Consider the following 12,250-nt stretch of genomic DNA (forward strand, 5'->3'; position numbering starts at 1 on the left):
CTAGATGCACACAAAGCTTGATGAGAAATAGAGAGACAACACAAAACTTGACCTTGTTGCCAATACACAAATTGTCTTAGGGTCACGGGAGCCCTCTCACCGAGCACCCTCTTACAATTGACCTTGTAGGAAAACAATTCAACAAGCCCTCAAACCACCAAGCATGAAATGGCACAACAAACTTCAAGGACAATATACCTTCAACCACCTGATTAGCCAACTTATCAAGTCAATTTGGAGAGAAGAGTCGTAGTTGCAGCATACAATTGCACCCAAAACTATGAATCTTATTTATGGACAAGAGTAGGCTACAAGTGTGATTGCAGAGTATAGTATCACTCCACTCCTCTAGATGGCATAACTAACTTCAAGCTTCTCCATGCACCTATGTATAGTGATGGAATAGAGCACTCACAATGCACACACTCTACACAACTAGGCTTGAAGAGTGGTGTGTTATGTGTTGAGAATGGTGTGGTTGTGCGCTCCTTGCCGCACTGTCGAAGCAAGGGACTTGCCAATACACCGTATGCGAGCCACAAACGGCTCCAAGCACACAACAAGCCTAAACTAGCAAGCTCAAGAGAACAAAGGGTGTGTCACTCACCGCTCTACGCTCGCCTTCGTGGTGGATTCCTCGCCGCGATGAAGAAGAATCTGCAGTCGTGCCGCGCTCAACCGCTTCGCCGCCGTCGTGCCTTCGTAATGCTCGATCGCACACACACTCTCCCTCTCTCTCTCTCTCTCACACACACACACAAGGAGGTGAAGAAGAAGAAGATGGAGATGGAGCAAGAGCACTCTTCTATTGCACAAATGAGAGAATGAGTAAAAATTAGGTTTAGTTGGCTTTTATAGGAGCTCACCCCATTCACACTTGGGCGCCCATGCTTAGCCAACTAATCCCTTGAATGTCCCAATTAGAGTGCGCCTCTCATCGACGATCACTCTTACCCTTTTCCTATTGGTCCGACAAGCCCGATACCTGACTCTACCAAATACATAATACGCGTCCATCGTAGGTGATGGGTGTCCGTGAGCCGTGAGGGTTAACAGTGGTGTAGTGTGATCATGTGATGATTTACAAGGGAGAGAAGGGCTCTATTTATAGGTTTTAGAAGCCCCGATTAGGATTAGGCCTAATCAAGTTTATTTGAAGGAATAAAATATTATGCATATTTTTATTTTTTTTAATGAGGGTGGGTCTCTCTTGTCCTTTGAGTCACATGGATGTGGGCTCAAGGGAAGAGAATTATTGAAGATGAAAGGAGAGAGAATTGAGTGAATAATTTGGGAGTGCCTACTCTAGTAGAGGGTGCATTTTACAATAAGGTTAGTGGTTAGTAGTTAGTAATTATCACTAAAAAATATTTACAAAATCATTCACCAAATGGTGAGATATATGATGAGAAAAGTTAGAGAAGGGATGAGCTTGTAAAGAGAGGTTGAAGCTTTGGAGAAGTTGACATTCACCTCTTTACAGCACCGGAAGAAGAAGCAGTCAGCATGGCGAAGCAGCGCGTGTCGATGAAGCTATGTTATTTCAAACCTTGGAAAATTCATGATAAAAGCCTTCATTTGCAGAGGTTATCCTTGGTTTTTTGCTGATTTTTTTGAGGTTCTTTACAAAGTTGAAGAGAGTATGGTAATATGGACATATATGAAGAGATAAAGGAGGACACATAGGGTGTAGAAATGGAGGATGAAGGCTATGGAGGTGTGAGAGATGTGGCAATGGTGAAGAGGGTGAATTAGGACATGGGAGTTGCAGGTTTGGGAGTGGGAAGGAGATGGAGGAGTGTGTGTGAAAGAGCAAAATGATAAAGTGGAAGAGGGAGTGTGGTTGCATAGCATGGGAAAACTGGGGTCCACCAATAAAATCATAGCTCACAGCTCGTAGCTCAAAAAAATATGAAAACATTTGAGGTGAAATTTCAGCTCACGAGCTACAACTTTTGTTTGTATCACCTTTTCAAATTCGGGGAGCATGTGATCTTTAAAAATTCAGCAAAACCGACAGTTTTTTCCACTGCACAAGGTCCTTGTGAGGTCCTTCTTTGGATGATTCTTTTGAATACCTCCAAGAGTGAGCTCCCCATGGTGCATGCATGCATTTCACATACCCTTGACCTTATTTGGTAGTTCTATAATTGAAGATATTGTTGAGATCATGATATAAATGAATAGTACAACTAAAAAAATCAAATATTGAGGGGTCTAAAAAATATGTACATGTCAAATATAATTAATATAGGTGAAAAAAATATAAAGGGGTCAAAATAAATCTCTCTCATTATAATTCTATCATAAAAAGATAAATATTTTTTGTGGTCTAATTTATGAGAGTAATAAGAATAGATGTAGGAAGGAAAAACTCACAATAGTGAAAAAATATACACATAAATAAAACTAGGTTTTTTTGGATTTTTGTTGGGATGAAGTTACACCAAAAATAAGAGAATCTTGCATGAAATTATTTTTATATGGAATAAAGAGTATGCAAAATGGTAAGAAAAAATATGATAATGATGAGTTAATGTACATAGCATGAATAACACACACCTAAGTATAAATATTTAAATAAATACCAAAATAATTATGAAAAATCATTTTATTTGAGCCCTATATACAATAAAATATTTACACACAAATGGGCCATAATACACTTATATTCTTTATAGTTTTTATTTTTATTTGGCTCAACTAGCCCAGTGACTAGCTAATTGAGGGTTTTTAAGAAGATATGGGAAAAGTCCCCTAACTCACACACGCCTATGTACAGCGAAATGATAGGCATAGCCACAGTGTTTGACTGATTTGATAGGGTGAGGTAACTTACTATGGCAATTATGGAAAGCCGAAAAATGGCTATCAGTGTGCAGGCATTTGTAAAAATGTCTCTGTGGAGGCCTTTGGCATTAAGAAGGCAGTGGATTTCTATGTCATGTCTACCAAAGGAAATGGTTACCCATTTATCCTAGGGAGACCATGGGTAATGAAAATGCGAGCTTTGCAGGATTGGGAGAGCGGAAAGCTAATTTGCAGGAATGACAATCATAAGAAGGTTGTCTTTGACATGAAGGAGCAACGCCAAGAGGAGCTCCATGAAGAATCATCTCAAAGTGAGACGGAGGAAGGTTGGACTGATAGCACTTCAGAAGGAGAAACTAGCGGAAGCATTACTGAAGAGGAGTCTTCCATCGAAGTCATGGGGGTAAGGTTTAGTCCAAACAACCAAGAGACCTCTTGCCCAGGTTTAGAAGAGGTAGGTTCCCAAGAGAACCAAAATGTGCAAGATGAGGGAATGTTAGAAAGTATGTTGTCTACAACACTTACAAAGGATGAAAGAGAGGAGTTCAAATCTGTGCTAAGGAAATTTCGTAGGCTTTTCGCTAAAGACTACACCAATGTGCGTGGAGTAGATGTTGTTTAACACAAAATTGAGTTGAAGCCAGAGGCCACACCTAAGGCTCAAAAGCTACGAAGGCTAGGAGTCATCAAGGAGCAGGCTTTACTCAAGGAGGTAAGAAAGATTCTAGCAGTAGGTTTCATTTATATAGTGGAGAATTTAGAGTGGGTCTCTCCCGTTGTTGTCACTCCTAAGAAAAATGGCAAGTGGAGGGTGTGTGTGGATTACCGTCCACTCAATGAGGCAACAAAAAGAGATCACTTTCCCCTCCCATTTCAAGATGAGATACTAAATGAGGTAGCTGGTCATGAGAAGTACACTGTGTGTGATGGCTACTCGGGTTACTTTCAAATAGGTATCGCATTGGAAGATCAGTTAAAAACAACCTTCATCACTCCTTGGGGTTGTTATGCTTTTAGAGTCATGCCATTTGGTTTGACAAATGCTCCTACAACATTCCAACGTTTCATGAACATGGTGTTTCAAGCATTCTTTGGAAAGTCAATTAGGGTGTTCATTGATGATTTCTGCATTTATAGCTCAAAATCATTGCATTTACAAAGGGTAGAAGAAGGTTTAAAGAAGCTCTATGACATGGGAGGTCAACTCAACCCCGACAAATGTCACATAGGTGAGGATGAAGTGATCTTGCTTGGTCACAAGGTTTCCTATAAAGGCATTGAGGTGGATCCTCCAAAGGCAAAGGCTCTTATTGAGCTCCCATCACCCAAGAATCTCAAAGAGGTAATCTCATTCATTTAAAAGGTGAAGTATATGTCACGCTTTATTCACTTAGCTTCGGAGTTGCTTCATCCTTTGCAAAAGTTGATACAACAAGTAGAATTTGCATGGTCTGATGAGCTTGAAGAGTACTTTTGTAACATTAAAGTCATTTTGTCAGAGCTACCAACACTCATGCCTCCTTGTTGGGAGTAAACATTCTTTGTTAGCTCTAGTGTTGGGAAAGAAACAATTGGTGCGGTTTTGCTACAACAAGATCCCCACAGTACCAGAATGCGACCCATCTACTTTGCTAGTAGGGTCATAAATGCTTTAGAGAGAGGCTACAGAGAGGCAGAACTCATGACGCTTTCTCTAATGTTTGCGGTGAGAAAGTTTAGATCCTACCTGCTACCAAAACCTTTTGTAATTCTCATTGCAGAAAATTTGTTCCCTTGGGTGTCATCTCAAATGAATCTTAGTACTAGGATCTCAAAGTGGATTATGGAGTTGCAAGAGTTTCAATACTCTTTCAAAGTAGAAGTAATTGTCACTTCGTGCGGAATCGAGTATGAGCATACATTTGCAATAGTCGATTTTGACAAAAAGAACAATTATGAGATAATCTTGGGACGACCATTCATGCGACAACTGAAGATTGTCCAAGATTGGGGTTATGACCACATATACCTCAGACATGGCAAGACAAAAACTAAAATACACCTGAAAGACCATAGTTACAAAGATGTAAACCAAACACCAGTGGAAGAGTTTGATTCGGCTACAGTAGTAGGATCGAAACTACTAGCATGGTTAGGGCAACCAAAAGAGCTATGGATGTGTGGAGCTTCACATTGTGGAAGTTTAAGAAAAGAGGAATGCGTCTTAGAAAGAGCAATTGAGGACAAGCAGTATATTCCGGAACCTTTCCCTGAAGATGCCTTGGAACCTCTAGAATGGGAACACATACTGACAACATTGGATGTCTGTACCATTACTGACAGTCCAACAACAAAAGTTTGTGATAAGGATGGCTATGATGTGCTACCCTATTACATGGTAAGCATTGTACCGGAAAAAGAGACGGTATAACCTCCAGAACAACAAGAGTTTTACAACTCCTCTGAACATTTAGAAGTAAATGATGATGCAGATAATGAGTGTTCAGACACCTCAAGTGAGCGTGGAAATGAAGCCAAGAATATCAAGTTTTATGATTTTGCTAATCAACACCCTAAACGCCAAGAACGCTATAGGAGGAAAAGAGTAGGAAACAAAGTGAGAGAGAACCTGATGCCAAGGATAAAAGGTAAAACTCACTATTTGATGCTTGTAAAAGTTGAGGATTGTGTAAAAAATCAAATATCAGGAAAATTCACAGAAAATAGAAAAGAAAGAACGCGAGAAGAAATAAAACAGGTAAGAAAAGCTAAAACCGAAACAAAATCACAAAAATCTGAAAAAAAAAAAACAACAAAAGACCAAGAGTGGACCAAACTGGAGCGTAAACAGAAATATCAAGAACTGAAACGGTCTTTGAGAGAGATATGGACTACTGAAGAAGATAGTGATGGAAAAAGGGAGTCAGAAAAGGGCAACATGAACGTACCAGAACACTATCGGAAATTTACTATCCAATATAGAATAATCATTATGACACCACCAATCAGGGAGAGAACCAACCAAGAATCTTACGATGGGCCTAAAAATGCAAAAAAATAGACCTCGCAGAACCAGGTGAAAAGCCTCAGCTGGTCTATATAGCTAACGATTTAGAGCCTGAGGAGGAAGCACAACTAACACAACTTCTCACAAAGTATAAAGATGTGTTCGCTTGGTCCTATAAAGACCTCAAAGGAGTTGATCCATTGATATGCCAACATACAATTCCTTTGAAATCGAATGCAAAACCTAGCGAACAACGTCCTTATACATATAATGACACATTTTCTAAACGAATCAAGGAAGAGATTGATAAACTGATGGAAGCGGAATTCATCTATGAGATTGAACATACAGATTGGGTGTCACCCATTGTGGTAGTTCCCAAAAAGAATGGAAAACTACGGGTGTGTGTAAACCTCAAGAAGGTGAATGTAGAAACCATAAGGGATAATTATCCCTTGCCAATCACAGAACATGTACTGGAGCGAGTGGCCGGGAAACGGGCTTATTCCTTTCTAGATGGGTTTTCAGGATACAACCAACTGGCAATAGCAAGGGAGGATCAACAAAAAACAACGTTTGCCACAGAATGGGAGATTTATGCATATCGAGTTATGCCATTTGGCTTAACAAATGCACCAGCCACTTTCCAGAGGTTAATGACTCACACTTTCAAGGAATACCTAAGAATATTCTTAGAAATTTACATGGATGACCTGTGTGTACACTCTCTTCTACGAGAGGAACATATTGACCATTTGCAAAGGTCTTTGAAAAGTGCAGAACATATCGAATCTGTCTAAACTCGGAAAAGTGTGTATTTATGGTTAAGCAAGGACGAATATTAGGACACATTGTCTCACGAAACGGCATAACCACAGACCTAGACAAAGTCAAAGTCATTGTAGACCTTCCCAAGCCTACTAATACGAAACAAGTGCAATCCTTCATGGGACACTGCGGATATTATCGAAGATTCATATACATGTATGCGGTTATCGCACAACCTCTGTATCGGTTGCTAGTCAATTTCAAGTGGACTGAGGAGTGTGAGACCTCATTCCAAAAGCTGAAGGAAAACCTTATATGAGCACCTGTACTAAAGGCACCAGATTGGGAAAAGATATTCCATGTGCACATTGATGCTTCAGCATATGCCATTGGAAGTATTCTAGCTCAACCTGGAGATGGAACAATGGATTTTCCGGTTTGCTATGCGAGCCGACAGTTAAACAGTGAAGAAAAGAACTACACAACCACCCAGAGGGAAGGATTAGGAATGATTTATGCTGTAAAGAAATTTCGGCATTATCTACTTGCAAACAAATTTGTGTTCTTTACAGATCATCAAGCTCTTTTGTACCTAGTAAATAAACCTTGCAATACAGGGAGAATCGTACGCTGGTTTACTATATTGCTAGAATTTGACTTCATAGTGGTGGTCAAAAAGGGTAAAACCCATCTGCGAGTAGATCATCTTTCAAGAATACACAATGGGGAAGCTCCAAAAGGGGTAGATGATGACATACCAGATGCTTATCTTTTCAACATTGAAATGGTACCCAAATGGTCTCAGGAAATAGTTAGCATTCTCTCCTTCGGACATGAGATTGATACTACGGAGTGCAGATCCAAACAGCAAACAATTCGACAAACAAAGAACTTCCAGTTGATAGCAAGACGGCTGTATCATCTTGAATCTGACCTAATCCTACGATTATGTATAAATCCGGAAGAATTTGAGTGCTACCTTGAAGAGGCACATGTCCAGGGATGTGCTTTTCACTGTTCAACAGTGAAAACACACCAGAGACTGAAACAGTTAGGGGTTTATTGGCCAACTATGTATGCGGATACACATTCTTCTGTTACCAATTGTACAGTATGTAGTGCCAAACGACTAGTGGATCACGCAACTTTGTTTCAGGTGAACATAGCACCTGCATGGAGTCAATATATCATTGACTTCTTAACCACTAGGATGTTCCTTGAGAACATTACAAGAGCACGGGAAAAAGCTATAGAGCGGGAAGCTCGTGACTTTCAGTTAATTGGGAATCAACTCTATAAGCGGGGAAAGGACAATCAACTTAGAATCTGTGCAAGTGAAAGCGAATACCTGCTGATTCTAGAACATGCACATAGCGGAATAAGTGGAGTCCATTTTTCGGGCAATAAGACCGCAAAAATTGTCTTAACCACAGGAATTTGGTGGCCTACATTGCACATGGATGCCGACGAGTTTGTAAAGCATTGATGCGTGTCAACGCACCAAGATACCAATAAAATGAGATGAGATGCCATTAAGGCCAATGATGGGGGCAAGGGCATTTGCAAAATGGGACATTGATTTTGTGGGACCTATATCACCCCCTGCATATCGCACCCATACCCAATATATCATTGTGGCTACGGACTATCTCACAAAATGGGTCGAAGCCAAAGCAACACAAAAAGCTGATGCACGCACCACGGCACAATTTTTGTATGAGAATGTTTTTGTACGTTACGGGTTACCAATAGAAATTGTCAGTGACCGTGGAACACACTTTCTCAATGAAGTCATTGAATATCTACTAGAGGAATTCATGATCATACATAGGAAATCAGCACCATACCACCCACAGGCCAATGGGCAAGCTGAGGCCACAAATAAAACACTATGCACGGTTCTCACTACAATAGTGTCAGAATCAAGAAGAGTACACTCAACACTATGGGCATACAGGGTAGCTTACAAAACATCAATAGGAACAACACCATACAACATGGTGTTTGGCCTAAATGCTATACTACCCATAGAGTTTTTAATCCCAACTCTACGAGTAGCAACAAGCTTGGAATGGACAGGGCATGAACTCTCTTCAACAATTAATGATCTTGAAAAGCTCGATGAACTACGCATACGAGCTGTCGCTTCAATCTATGCTTAAAAGAGAAGACAAAAGGAATTTTTTGATAAACATGTGCATACCAAAGAGTTCAAAACAGGTGATTACGTACTTGTTTATACCTTGAAGCAACATGCCAAGAAACTGAAAAAACGAGGGATGGGACCATTTGTGATTCATGATCTATCACAAAGTGGAGCTGTCAAGCTTGCTACACTAGCAGGTGAAGAAATGCCAAACTGGATTAGTGGGTGTCGACTGAGAAGATATAATCTACCACTCACACAGGAGATGCTCCAACAAATTCATCAAGGAAAGCAAAGAATGAAGGAAAAAGAGAGAGTACGGGAGGAAGCTCAAGTCGAATCACAAGAACGCATTGCAAAAAGAAAGCTTCTGCGACAACAACAACAAAGTAAACCACCATTGAAAATCAATGCCATTCGACTGATGAAGTTAGGGGAGGAAATAGTGGAGCCAATAATTACAGTCAAAGTGGGCAACCATCAAGTTGAATCAACTGCTTTACTTGATCCGGGTGCTCAAGAAAATTTGATCTCTTATGGATTATACCAACAGCTCAAAGTCACAGATCAACTTCATCCTACTACCCAAGTGCTGGAAAGTAGCACATCACACCCATTGAAAACATTAGGATGGACTATATTGCATGTACAGATACATCAATATATTTACCCACACAAGTTCTATGTGGTGACAGATGAAAGCACACAACACCCAATGATGCTAGGGAAACCTTGGCAAAAAGCATACAATGTCCAGATAGATTGGAAAGCAAAGGCGGTCAAAATTCAACATGAACATGAAAAACAGGTGATAGCTTTTGCTCAGCAATACCATCATGATCAACTGCAAGCCATGAAATCACTGGCAATAAAGACAAAAGCACACATGCCATCAAAGAACAACATGAAACCTGAGACCAACAACCAGGTAAAAGCCAACCATGCTAATTACAGACAGCTGAAGTCACCGGCCACAATGCAAAAATCTAGGCTACCAAAACAAGGTAAACAAGAATGGATGCGGAAGGATAGAAATGCAATAGCGGAAAAAAAACAATGTAACAACCGGATTCTAGCAAAGCAGACGGTTCAACCCAAAAACAAGTTCATAAAACAGATATGGATCCCAAAGAAAATGCTTAGCCATAACCCAAATGTCACTCACATTTGGATACCAAAGCAAAAGCCAAAGGAACTCCCTACGGTACAAGAAAAAATGGAAAGCAGACATCTGCATGTCAACAAGGAGAACCGACATATGTGGATGCCGATGAAAGACAAACCAATGGCAAACAAGAAAGTGCCAAACCATCTACAAAAGTCGGCAGCAACAAAATACCAATGGAAAGCCAAGGTCATAAGGCCCATAGCTATTACATCCCAGCCAATTCTATCCTCAGAAACAGCTACAACTCCATCAACAGTGTCGACAAAGCACTTGCCTCTTGCCAAAAAGACAATTTAACAGAGAGCAGTAGAGTTATAGTTGCTACTTGCAAAGAAAGCAGGAAGCCTCGACGGCGAATGCCAATAAGCATCTTGCTTATTCCCTTCTCTTGCACAGAATTAATTTTTTCCATGCATTGGCCGAGTATGCATAAAATAGGGCCACATTAATTGGCCAAGCATTAGCACAAGTTTTTCAACCTATGCACGGCACATACTCCGAGGCGAAACCTTGTCATTCGGGAGGACTCCGACTAGGAGGGGGGGAGGCATTCTAGAGGCATTCTCAAATGCGGAACCAATGACCGAAACAACAAAAAAGGGCATGATTTTCGAATTTTAAGGGTTGCTGTTTGATTGCAAAATTTTTTGGACTAACCAAGTATATATGCCCTTATACATCATGAAGTTATAGGTATAGGAGGCCAAACGCCAAATCAAGCCCCTAGGTGTGTGTATATAGCCATTTTTCAGGCAAAATATTGGTAAAACGGAGAAATCCGGCCATAAAAATTGCATATGAGTGTATATAATGTGTTGAGGTGATGTTTGTGATCTATTATGATTTTTGGAGATTTTCTGTTTTTCTTTTAATTTTGCTAATTTTCGGCAGAAAAACTTCAAAAATACAAAAAGCATGTGAAAAACAATCGTAATGAAAAACAAAAAATATGGGGAGGACCAGTGACTAAAGGACAACCTATGGTACAGTGGGGGTGCAATTATGAGACTGGAGCGGAAAGCGTGTTTTGGCCAGGTTTTGACCGAAATGACAAATTTTTGGTAAACAGAGCAAATGGAGTCCAAATCAAGAAATTTTTGATCCTAAACCGCATCTCGCAGGGAAGATAGGAGCACATGTCAAATTTCATGAAAAGTGGTTCGGGGACCTCCATTATAAGAAATTTTCACCCCATTTTTAGCTCATTCTCACTATTGACTTTGTGGAGAGAGCTTCTGCCACCTAGAGCGGATCGACCTTCCAACAGCTTCTACGACGCACACGTCTACCCGACCAGCTCCAGACATGCGAGGTAGGCTCACCACCTTGAGCGTTTCGCGCATGTTTGTCATTATGTCACGAAAACTAGCGTAGAGGTCACACACAAAACGAGCGGTAGAGACCTGCAAGTAGAGACAGCGGCCTAACGGCTAACCCGAAAGCAACAAGACTTCATCGGCAGCTTATCCTAGTCTAGGAGACCAGTCCTGGATAGCCAAAGGTAGTGGGAAACCATCGGGAAAAAACCTAAGTCCCAGAAACCCGCAAGAGGCCACCAAATGGGAAATCGGCGAAACGGCGACCAAATGCTACCAAAATTTATGGGTAGGAGCATCTCGACATGCTCGACAAGTCCATATGACCCGCATGACCAAAAAGTGACCCGAAGCGGCATTAAACCTCAGAAACGGCATCAGACACACAAAGCGTCAAAATGCACTTGCGGCAAAACCGCAAGTCCGTTTGCTACCAAACTTCACGAGCGGCTTTCCTAGACCATCAACAACCAAGTCCTATGGTGGTAGACCACCACAAATCATCAAAGATATGTAAACGCAACCATGGGTGCTTCTAGAGCGAAAAATTGCCAAATGGAGCTCCGGTGAAGCCAAAGTCGACAAAAACCATACGGCAAGGATCCCCAAGGGAATGGGAAGCTATGGAGACCAACATCAAGAAATTTCATAGCCAAAAAACACTACAAAAGTCAGAAAACGGCTCGGAAGCTCTGAAGTCCACACAGGGAGTTATACTCTATCCATTTGACTTTTTTGTTGAAATTAGGCTCAAAAGGGACTTAGGGGGGCAAAGGGCAAGCACTAGGAACTAGCATTGAAAAAATCACCAAGAGACATCCTACACGTAGGATGTCTCAAGGGCACTTTTTGGCACAAACCTCATCAATTTTTTTCATGCACATGTTCTGAATGACATTTACAAGCCATACACCAACTTTCATCACATTTGGACCAGATTTGACCTCATATGCATGGAAAAACACAAAGTTAGAGCATAGAGGAAATAATGGGCCATTGACCTACCAAATCTTGTCCAAATCTCATGAAACTTGCACAACACATTCACATACACA

This window comes from Adiantum capillus-veneris, chromosome 29 (assembly GCF_014529385.1).
Source record: "Adiantum capillus-veneris isolate H3 chromosome 29, ASM1452938v2, whole genome shotgun sequence".
NCBI lineage: Eukaryota > Viridiplantae > Streptophyta > Polypodiopsida > Polypodiales > Pteridaceae > Adiantum > Adiantum capillus-veneris.